General features: G+C 46.6%; 1 pseudogene; it reads left to right on the forward strand.

Moving 5' to 3' along the window:
- The first annotated feature begins 9,872 nt into the window (after positions 1 to 9,872).
- Positions 9,873 to 10,586, forward strand: LOC109763525 (26 kDa endochitinase 1-like; annotated as a pseudogene).
- Positions 10,587 to 10,983: the final 397 nt, after the last annotated feature.

The following is a 10,983-nucleotide window of genomic DNA, read 5'->3' on the forward strand; positions in this document are numbered from 1 at the left end:
CTCCGGTGTCTATATAAACCGGAGGGCTTAGTCCGTAGAGACAATCATAATCATACAGGCTAGACTTCTAGGGTTTTAGCCATTACGATCTCATGGTAGATCAACTCTTGTAATACTCATATTCATCAAGATCATCAAGCAGGAAGTAGGGTATTACCTCCATAGAGAGGGCCTGAACCTGGGTAAACATCGTGTCCCCCGCCTCCTGTTACCATCAACCTTATACGCACAGTTCGGGACCCCTACCCGAGATCCGGTGGTTTTGACACCGACAATGACACCAAGCTCGAGGACCTCCTCTAGCGGAATTGATGGCAGCTTGCTCCTGCGAGTTGGTGGGAGGCCAACAGCTAGGTCACTGTTTCGCGTGGTGAATGGAGAATGGACCGGGCCGGGATGGAATATGCGTGGACTCATCCCACGTACCTGGGCTATCTTTCGCAGGCGGGCCGGAACCGATTTGGTCTAGCAGCATGAAGGCAGACACCTTTGCGTGAGTTACTAATTGTTTCTTTCTCATTTTTCATTTCATGCAAGCAAAGAGTGTATCGGGACGCTTCGTTTATGGTCGTCTCTACAATGTGTGAAGAATTGCGACCTCTTTACGAAGGTCTGTACACGATTGGATGCTACGGTGAGCGATACTTTTACCTAACGTGAGTGGCAGCATGATCTCAGGATTGGCCTCCATACGTCTTAGGCGTTATACAGACACTAGATGTTTCTTAGTATTCCGCCTTTTTTGGTTTGTGTTCTGTGTGTGGACTTCTTTTGGTTGTGTGCACCTTAGTATGCAGAGGCCGGGTGTCATGCTTAAACCTTTTAAGTCATAAAGCACCCCTTATCGAAAAAATAGCCAGACACCCCTGGAAAGCGCCAGCAGAGAAAAATCATGTCAGCACCACTCGTTCTCCCCAATCATTTTTTCCGAAAAGGCGGCATCAGAAAGCATTTTTCCCTACCCGTGATGAACATGACGGCGAAAAGGAAAATTCAGGTTGCCTTCAGCAGTTCAGGCATACTACTACTACATAATAGCTCCACTCGCCCAGCTGAAACGGGAAAACAGATTTAATCTCAGGTCGGAAGATGAGGAGGAGGAGAACAATCCACATTTCTTCAGTAGTAGGAGTACAACTTACTGAATCTGTTGCTTGTCCCGCATGAGTTCAGACACATCTTTCTTATGGGATATGGGATAGCTTGACACTCAGCTCACACAACAGAGGTTATCTCTTGGGTTTGTTTAGCTCTAAGCTTGATGGAAGTGTCACTCCCATCCATTCATCCAGGAACAAAAAAGAAGTAGAAGTATGTCAAATACTTTAACCCAAAAAGTGAACGTCAATCTCATGAATATTACTGGAAGAATACAGAAACTGGATCGTTAAAAAATGGGACGCACCTTTGCTTTCAAACTAAGGATCATGTCATTGGTTGGTTCATCAAACTGATCCCTCTCTTCCCTTCTTAGCTCGAGCCACCTAACAGCAGCATTAAGTGAAATGTTGACATGTTGGACAAAATGAGGAAGGACCTCAAAACACGATATTTTTCAAAACTCATACATACGATTAGTTTTAGCACAACAATAAATATCACTGTAACTCAACACCTCCGATAATCCTGCATCAGAGAGGCCTTGGGTTAAGGCTACTAATGATGGAACTCATTAGTTTGTCGTCTGTCGGACGTCACATTGGATTAGTGAGTGGAGTCTTTGGCATGTGAGGGAGAATGCAAAACTGGATCTCCAATGGGGCGCAAAACCGCTGGATCGAGTCGCCAGCAAAATCTTCCAAGCACGGCAGGAGTGCGCATCCTGGATCCCAAGACTGGGCGATGGTTGAACTGCTGCCACACAGGGGGTTGAGGGGGGAATTATGGAGTAAAAATGTGTTTGGAACGCGCTTTGGTCATGTTTCGATGGATGTTCTGTTGCCTATGCCTCTTTACTTGCATTCGCAGGTTTGAGGGTGTGTGTGTGTGTTTTGGGGTTGTTGCTTCATCTGTCTCCTTTTAAACTTAGGTGGTGTTTGAGTTTTGGCTGTATGATATGACTATTTGGTTTCTTTAATAAATAGGGGGAAAGATCCCTTTCATTCAAAAAAAATTAGTCTGTCGGACGGAAACATTTGTGTCCATGTCAAACCTATGCCTAGAAGTAGTCAACATGAAAATAATAATATAGAAAGGTCTTATTAAGGAAAACATAGGTACCTTCTACAGATGAGCCTCGAGTTTATCCCTTTGCTTCTCCAACTCAGAAGTCTCGGCAGTCAACTACTCTACAAGTGACACATTAAAAGGTAAGGAACATCGGCAGAATATACAACAAAGCAATAGTCACCAAGCATTTATTTTAATGTATGTGTGACATATGTGAATTTGCGGACGTCGATTTTTAGAACATCTGCACCCGGGCCCTGCTATCCTGGCTGTCCAATATTGCTTTAAGATCTGTGCAACACAACTAACTTTCTATATGAAATTTTCTCTTTTTTGTTTCTCTCACATAGGACATGTCTTGAACTTCAAACCTTTGCAGCGTGGCAAAGCTTTCTATCTAGAATCTAGGATAAATCATACAGAATTTTTTGTCAAACATAAATATACAAAATATGATTTTTTTAATCTAGAAAATCATAATTTGTATATTTATATTTGACAAAAAAATCTGATAGATTTATCCTAGATTCTAGATAGAAAACTTTGCCATGCTGCAAAGGTTTGAACTTCAAAACATGTTTTATGTGAGAGAAACAAAAAAGAGAAATGTGTTTGCAAGAAGCGCGATGCGCAGAATGGATGGCTAGATAGAGAGGGCCTGGGTGCAGGTGTTCTATTATATGTTTTCGGTGAATTTGCATGCAATGTACTTATGATCCAGAATATAGGTAGACATCCTAATAGCCTTGTAAACAAAGCTTGGGCTCCACTAGTAGCTCGAGCTCGGTTAGAACTAACCTCAAGTTAAGTTTGGTTCAAGCTCAAAGTGACCTGGGCTCAACCTCATCTCAGTTAGCTAGAGCTGACCTCACAAAACTGTCTTCACTTCTTATATGCATGACCTTACTGATCTTTTTCGAGCTTAGCTAAACCTCATATCAGTTTGCTCGAGCTGAGCTCAAGCCTAACTCTAGTCTCGAACCACATCACGACTGGCTCGAGTTTGACTCACTGGCAACCCTACATCTCATGAACACTGTGCGCATGCATAATGGTTTCATTACAGCAGGTGTTAGATGCAGTTTTCATGAAACAAGACACATGTCCAAAGGTGCATGGCTAAAACCAGCTGCTAAATGAAAATCATGATGAGAGACCTATGTTCCAATATATGATTTCTTATAGTATAAGGATTACAAACATTTCTACTACCACCGTATGGGCTAGGGTTCCTACTTTTTCAACTGCACTCACTTATCTTCCTTTCTGGCATGAAAGTTAAGAGCCTCCTCTTTCTGGCGTCTGCAGTATGCACAATAAACTTTGAAAGGTCACCTCGAAGTTCTTGTACAACCAATGGATTTGTTAAAGAAAATAGTACCACAAGGAAATCCAGAAAAAGAATGCAACCACAGCAGGGAGCAACATGAGAGATACTTCATGGTCTACCGAGTTTTTGAATTCACCCAGAAAAAACATAAACTCGAAGGGTTGATGGATGAAGGGAAATGAGTTCGTAAAGGTAGATGATATGAAGTAAACCAAATGGCAACAAAAGATTCATGGAAAAATTGTATGGAAGCTACACCTGTGATCCAAATACGCTTCTCTGCCTTGGAGGATGAATTGGCAAGGGAGGATGCTAAGACCTTTAATTTGTCAACATGAAAATTTTACCACAATGTATTTGTTATTGCAATCCATGACTTTTTCAACAACTGAACATATATAAGAAGCATTCATGTTGAGTGTCTATCATGTCAAGATCAGAAGTTTGAACTGAACAAAAAGGTACATGGAAGCTGACTCCACCATGATCTCAAGGACAATGGTGACTGGTCACTTGTACACACAAGATATGTGTGAAACCTTAGCCCAAAAAAGCAACTTCTATGGCCGTCGCGTCCAAGTGTCTAACAAGGGTAGTAGTGCATAGGATACAACTATTCAATGGGAGATTTAAGGAACATACTAAAACATATCCCATGAATCAACAGTTCAATTATTTCAGCTACAAATGAAGTTCCAGGAACAGAAAATAAGTAGAAGTATGTATGCATAAAATTTGCAGCCCATAGCACTGAAAGATATTCCTATAGTGATCTAAAGTATTATGTGCAAGGTATTATTCAGTCATTTTGCAAGAAGTTTCAAAATATAAAAATTTCCAGCTGAAGAGCCTGAAACGACTGCTTCCTCATCGTGGGCTGGAACCAACTCATCCTATATATATGTAATATATCAGCCACAATGCCCCAAATCTTTTTAGCAACAATGTAATCAAAGAAAAAGATGCTTGATAGTTTCAACTTGCGGACATAAAACAGAAGAAGTTCTAGGAACTGCCTGACACTTAGCTAGATTATCTCTAGTCAAGCTCTTGTGAATGATAAGCCACAAGAAAATATATATGTTAGGGGGAAATTTAATCTTTCAAATACAATCTTTAAACGCATCATGAATTCCTCCAAATTTAATTAGTTTGTAGAAAGATCTAACAATGTTGACACCTGAGTTTTCGAGCACCCAAATGGGTTTATCTTTACCAGAAGAAACTGTTGTATTCTGAACTAAAGACAGTAGTTCCAGCCATTTCTTATACAGATCTTCATCAACACATCTTCTAAATGAAAGTTTCAGGTTTTTGCCATCCTACACCTGCGCAACAATGTTATCTTTTTGCTGGCAGATGCTAAATAGCGCTTAGAACATTGCCTTAAGAGATACATCCCCAGCCTAATGATCATGCCAAAAAAGCAATATTCACCCCATTTCCTCGTTCCCATTTATAAAAAAACTGCGACATTAAAAGCCCAACAAATATTCTTCCAAAAGGGAGAACCCACACCTAGTTTACCGCAAAGGATGTTAGGTTTGTTAGTGCCATATTTATAGCACGTGATATTTTTCCAGTCACTATTTTTACCATCACAAAACCTTTTGCTCCAAGCTACCAACATTACCATATTAAAATCTCCAAGGTTGGGAACCCCCATCCCACCAAACTCTAATCCCATAGAAATAAGCCCCCACTTAGCCAAATTTTATTCATGTTCATTACCCACATCCTCCGAAAGGAAATAGGCCATGTGGGAGATGATGTCGTCAATGGCACACTTAGGAAACCTCATCATGGACATCAAATATGTAGGAATTAATGTTAGCAATGAAAGTGGTAACTAGAATCAATTTGCCCATTTATGATAAATTCCTTCCAAGCCAACCAGAAATGTTTTAAATAACTCTATCACTAATGGCTTGCAAATCATCTCTCCTCATTTTTTATAATGCAGGGGAACCCCTAAATACTTAAAATGGAAAGTGCCCATCTTACAATAGAAAAGTTGTGCATTATAGTCAGCAGTTCCTCATACACATGGATGGTATGCATGTCTGTTTGATGCAAAATTATCTTGAGACCAGATAGCTTTCCAAAACATGACAAAATCATTTTTGGGTTCCTAGTTGGATCCACAGATTTCCCTACGAATAGTATGGTGTCATCTGCACGCAAGGATCACATGTGGGAGGAGACCAAAAATCGAGTTTCTTCATATAGCTTTTAATAACATTTTAGTAAAAAAACATCAGCCACAAGGTTAAACAACAGGGGGAAAGAGGGTCCCCTTGTTTGAGGCCTTTGCCACCAACAAAGTGTGATCCATTAGTATCATTAAGTCTAACAGAGAAAGAACTTTTAAAAAGAGGGCTACAAATCCAACCAATTCATTTTTTTAAATCCTATGGAGGTAAGCATTTCTAAAAGGAAATCTCAGCTCATTTTGTCATAGGATTTTTCATTGTCAATCTTAAGAAGCCCACTGGTCCCTATTCTATGGATGCCATGAATCACTTCATGAGCCATAACAACAAATTACAAAATAAATCTTCCTTTAATGAAGGTAGTTTGATTATGAGAAATTAGTCTTGTGACATAAAGGAGATTCCCTGGTGCTCATAGCTTTAGTAAAAATCTTGATAGCACGGTTACTATGACTGATTGGTCTAAAATTTCCTCATCTCATCAGCACCAGGTTCTTTAGAGATTAAAGTAAGGATAGAAAACTAATTCTGTGAATGTCAGGTCCCCCCATCTCAAAATCCCTAACCATCCACGTAAAGTATTTATTTATCACATCCGAAAAATATTTGGTAGTAAAGAAAAGAGAGTCCATCATGCCAGGTGCACCATTTGCATATGAGCCCATAATGGCTTTTTTAATTTCATTCTTAGTACTTTTTCGCGAATACACAAAGATTGCGTATCATCCCATTGAAGGTAGAAAGAGAGTTTACATACAAGTGTGCTACTCTTGCGGCCGTACACATCTAGCTGGCGGCATCAAGAGAGCCAGCGAGCAGAAGATTAGGTTGCTCAGCCTCAGGGAGATAGATCAGGTTACATGAAAAATTCTGTCTAGTCCTTTGGCGCCGGCCTTGGACCAGCGCGCGGCCTCCTGCTTAATGGTCGCCGTGAGAAGGGTATGGGATGGAATCTCGCTGTCGAAGAGTACGGCGTTCCGGTGCTCCCAAGTGCTCCAGGCCGTGAGGATGATAAGGGAGTTCACACCTTTGCGCAAGCAGGCCGAGGTGGTGGTAGCCGCGTTTTCCCACTAGTTGAAAAAGCCGACGGCTTCATCTGGTGGTGTGATGGGCTGGCGGCACCAGGAAAGCACCTCATGCCAGGATATGCGCGCTAGCACGCAAGCAACGAGCGGTGATCAATGGTCTCGTGTGCTTGGCCGCATAGCTTGCAGATGGAGTCGTGCGGTAGACCATGGCGCGCGCGCCGATCAGCCGTCCAACACAGATTGAGGGCAGCAAGCCAGAGGAAGATTTTGGCATTGGAGGGCGCCCGGGTCCTCCATATGAGGCGCCAGAAAGGTGAGGTGGTGGAACCATAGAAGAGGCCACGGTAGCAGGAACTCGTCGTATAGATACTGTTTGGAGTCCATTTCCAAGATAGCTTGTCGGGGTTGGGTGATAGAGAGATGCCCTGAAACTTTTGCCATAGCTCGACGTACTCAGCTGTGGCCACGCGGTTGAGCGTGCCATGGATGTCCGAGATCCAAGTGTTATTGGTCAGTGCTTCACCGATGAGGCGGCTCTTTCGTCGTCGGCGCGGAATGAGGGAGAGCAGCGTAGGGCCAGCTCCACAATCGATTGGCCGTTCAGCCAATGGTCGGTCCAGAAATGGCATGTGTTGCCGTCGCTAAGGGTCCAGCTGGTGGATGCACGGAAGAACTTTGATGTCTCGCGGTCATGCGGGAGGTGCAGGTGTTTCCACGGGCTCTCCTGGTTAGTGGCCTGGAGCCAGAGCCAACAGGACCGCAGTGCCACGCCGGTGCGCTGGAGATCACGGAGGGCTAGACCGCCATAGGCAAGAGGCCGACAGACGCGGGCCCAGGAGACAGGGCAACAGCCACCACTGGCGTCATGTCGTCCAAACCAGAGGAAGTCGCAGATAAGCTTGGTGATCCGCTTGAGGATGGGAGGGGCGATCGCCATCGCAAGGAGGATGTGGACCGGCATGGCGGTAAGAACGTGGCGGACAAGGGCCAGCCGCTTGCCTCGGGAGAGCAAGGAGGCCTTCCAGGTAGCCAACTTCTTGACAATCTTGTCGACAAGGGGGAGCAGGGCTGATACTGGTGTCTTTCGGATAGACAGAGGCAGCCCAAGGTAGTTGATAGGAAAGCTCGCCAAGGGGTAGGAGGGGGAGGCCGTGACGGTGGCCAGCTCGCCGTCGGAGCAGCTAATCGGAGAAGCGGAGCACTTTTGAAAGTTTGTGCAGAGGCCGAAGGCGTGACCAAAGAAATCGAGGAGGGCCCGGATTACGCCCAGCTCTTGGGCGTCAGCATGGCAGAACACGACGACGTCGTCCGCAAAGAGCGAGACGCTGGCAGGGGCGTGTCCCGCGGTCAGTCTATTGATGATCCCTTCATGCACGGCGTGTTGTAGGAGGGTGTTCAGTTGGTCGATGACAAGGACGAAGAGCATTGGGGATACGGGGTCCCCCTGGCGCAGGCCCTGGGCGTGGGCTACAGGAGGGCCGAGGTTGCCATTGATGAGGACCCTAGTGCAGGCGGTCGAGAGCATGATGGAGATCCAGTCGCACCAGTGTCGCCCAAAGCCAAGGTGCTGCGGGACTTGGAGGAGGAAGGGCCAGGAAATAGTGTGGAATGCCTTGGCGATGTCAAGCTTCAGGAGAAGGTGGGGGAGCTTGAGGTTATGCAGCAACCGCGACGTTTGCTGGACGAGGAGGAAGTTGTCGTGGACGCTCCGGCCGGCGTTGAATGCGCTCTGGTTGGAGGTGATCAGCTCGCCGAGGCGGGGCGCAAGCCGTAGGGAGAGTACTTTGGCAAAGAGCTTGGCGATGACGTGGATGAGGCTGATCGGTCGGAAATCCGACAAGGCTGAGGCATCGGGGGTCTTGGGGATGAGGGTGAGGAGTGCCTCGTTAAGCTTGCCAAAGCTCATGCCGTTCATGGAGTGGAGCTTGTCGAAGGCTGCGCAATGATGGGCCAACACGCACGTAGATCAAACTAACAAAATGCAACTAGACAGCTGTAAGAGACTTGGTCAACAAATAAGGTATCGTGTTGACATACGTGGCAATGTAGAGTAGCCCCACAACATACACCCACATACCGCTAGCCTCTGCTCTTTGGCCGGAATTGTAGTTAGTGGTTGATTATTACTGTCCCACATACAGCCTCCTACGCTACCCTACCCCGCTGCTTTGCGTGCCATGAGAATCATTGATCGATCGCTCCCATTCCATTACATATCTAGCTAGACATATTTCAGATTTCTCAGGCTAAAACTACAAGATTTTGCAAGCTATTTTGTTTGTCAGAGTTACTAGGGTTTAACTTATGCATGAACAATCCCGCTTCTACACAACACAGAGTTGCACAATATTATATTATCCCCTCCGTCCCATAATATAAGAGAGTTATATTATGGTGCGAAGGGAGTATATTTTTTGTTGCACCAAGTTAATCTCATATTATCCGTTTCTTTGCAGGCATATCCCACTGAGTCGAACGTGGTTGATCCGTTCATTTCACCTGTTTATGAGAGAAGATGTGGTCACATGGTAGTTTTTTTTATATATGTATAGACCCAAAGTCCAGATGATACAGCATTCACACATACAAGTCGAAGGTAGAGGGAGAGGGGACGGGGGAGCGAAACCCAAAGAGAAGGGCTCAGTCGGGCTGGTAAGACAAGCCAGCCAAACATCTACCGCGTGCTTCAGGGAGCGGGGAAGTCGCACGCGCCAAAGCACCGCGTCATCTCTGCAGGACCTGAGCAGCCTGGATAGCGACGAGGGCATCCCTTGGAACACCACTGCATTTCGGTGCTTCCAGAGTTGCCAGCAGCAGAGCAACAGGAAGGTTGGGCCCGACCCAGCGGGCACCTGAGGCGGGGGTGGGGGGTGGGGTGATCAAGTGTAGCTCGCGAACAGAGGAGGTCACATGGTAGCAATGAAGAAGATAAGCGAAATCTATGTCGTGCCACGCAGCAGAATTCAAACGAGTGACTACAATGGCGTTGCACGCACCTTTCGCCCGGACCATTCTCCACCGATTTTCCACACACAACATTTATCTAGTTTTAAGGCACGCCACGACTTTTCTTCACAAAAAAGTCTATAAATGGCGGCACTTGGCGCCATAATCTACCACGCACCACCAAGATCGATCATGAAGCCATACATGCCCACGGTACTGAGAGCCCCGAGGGTGGTGGCCATCCTGGCCATGGTTGTGGCGGCGGCACCCGCCACATTCGTGAACGCCCAGCAGTGCGGCTCCCAGGCTGGTGGCGCGACGTGCGGAAACTGTCTCTGCTGCAGCAAATTCGGATACTGCGGCAGCGGCGACGCCTACTGCGGCGCCGGCTGCCAGAGCCAGTGCAGCGGCTGCGGCGGTACCCTCACTCCTCCCGGCGGTCAGGGCGTGTTGTCCATCCTGTTCAGAGACCTCTTCGACCGGCTCCTCCTCCACCGCAATGACTGCCAAGAAGCCCGCGGGTTCTACACGTACGAGGCCTTCCTCGCCGCCTGCCGCGTTCCCGTCATTCGGCCCCACGGGGAGCACGGAGACACGGAAGCGGGAGGTGGCGGCCTTCCTCAGGCAGACCTCGCACGAGACCACTGGCGGGTGGCCGGCGGCGCCCGACGGACCGTACGCCTGGGGCTACTGTTTCAAACAGGAGCACGGCTCGCCGGGAAGCTACTGCGAGCCAAAGCCGGAGTGGCCGTGCGCGCCGGGAAGCTACTGGTTGCTTTTATTTTTTGCCTCAAACCCTCCAGTATTTCTTTCTCCAACACACTGACAAGAAAGGACCCACATATGTGTACACCAACATGGCAATAATTAATTTGGTCAAAGTCCACAATCCCGGACTCTCGGTGCCACGTCACAAAATCCCCTCCTAAAACAGAGTGAAGGTTCATTTAGAGCGGGATCAAAAAGACAGGCTACAAACTTCAGGGATTTAAACGTGATGGTCCGTTTCGGACGAGGTCTACGACCTTAAGGTTTAAATCAGCCTTACTCATTAGACGGCTCCTTTCCATCTACGGTAATCGATTGACGCCACACGCGTGCAACGCACCGCACCAATTCAATTCATGCATGACGCGTTACTTTCCACGCGAGCGTCCTCGATAATTGCCGCTTGGCTGGCACATTTATGCCTTTGTCGCGTGAGTGAATGTGGATCATCGGATCCAAGTAAGAATGCGACACGGTAGGCAGGGGTGGCGGGCCCGAATGTAATTAATGCCCCACCTCCACCGCTGGC

The sequence above is a fragment of the Aegilops tauschii genome, chromosome 2 (genome assembly GCF_002575655.3).
Source record: "Aegilops tauschii subsp. strangulata cultivar AL8/78 chromosome 2, Aet v6.0, whole genome shotgun sequence".
NCBI lineage: Eukaryota > Viridiplantae > Streptophyta > Magnoliopsida > Poales > Poaceae > Aegilops > Aegilops tauschii.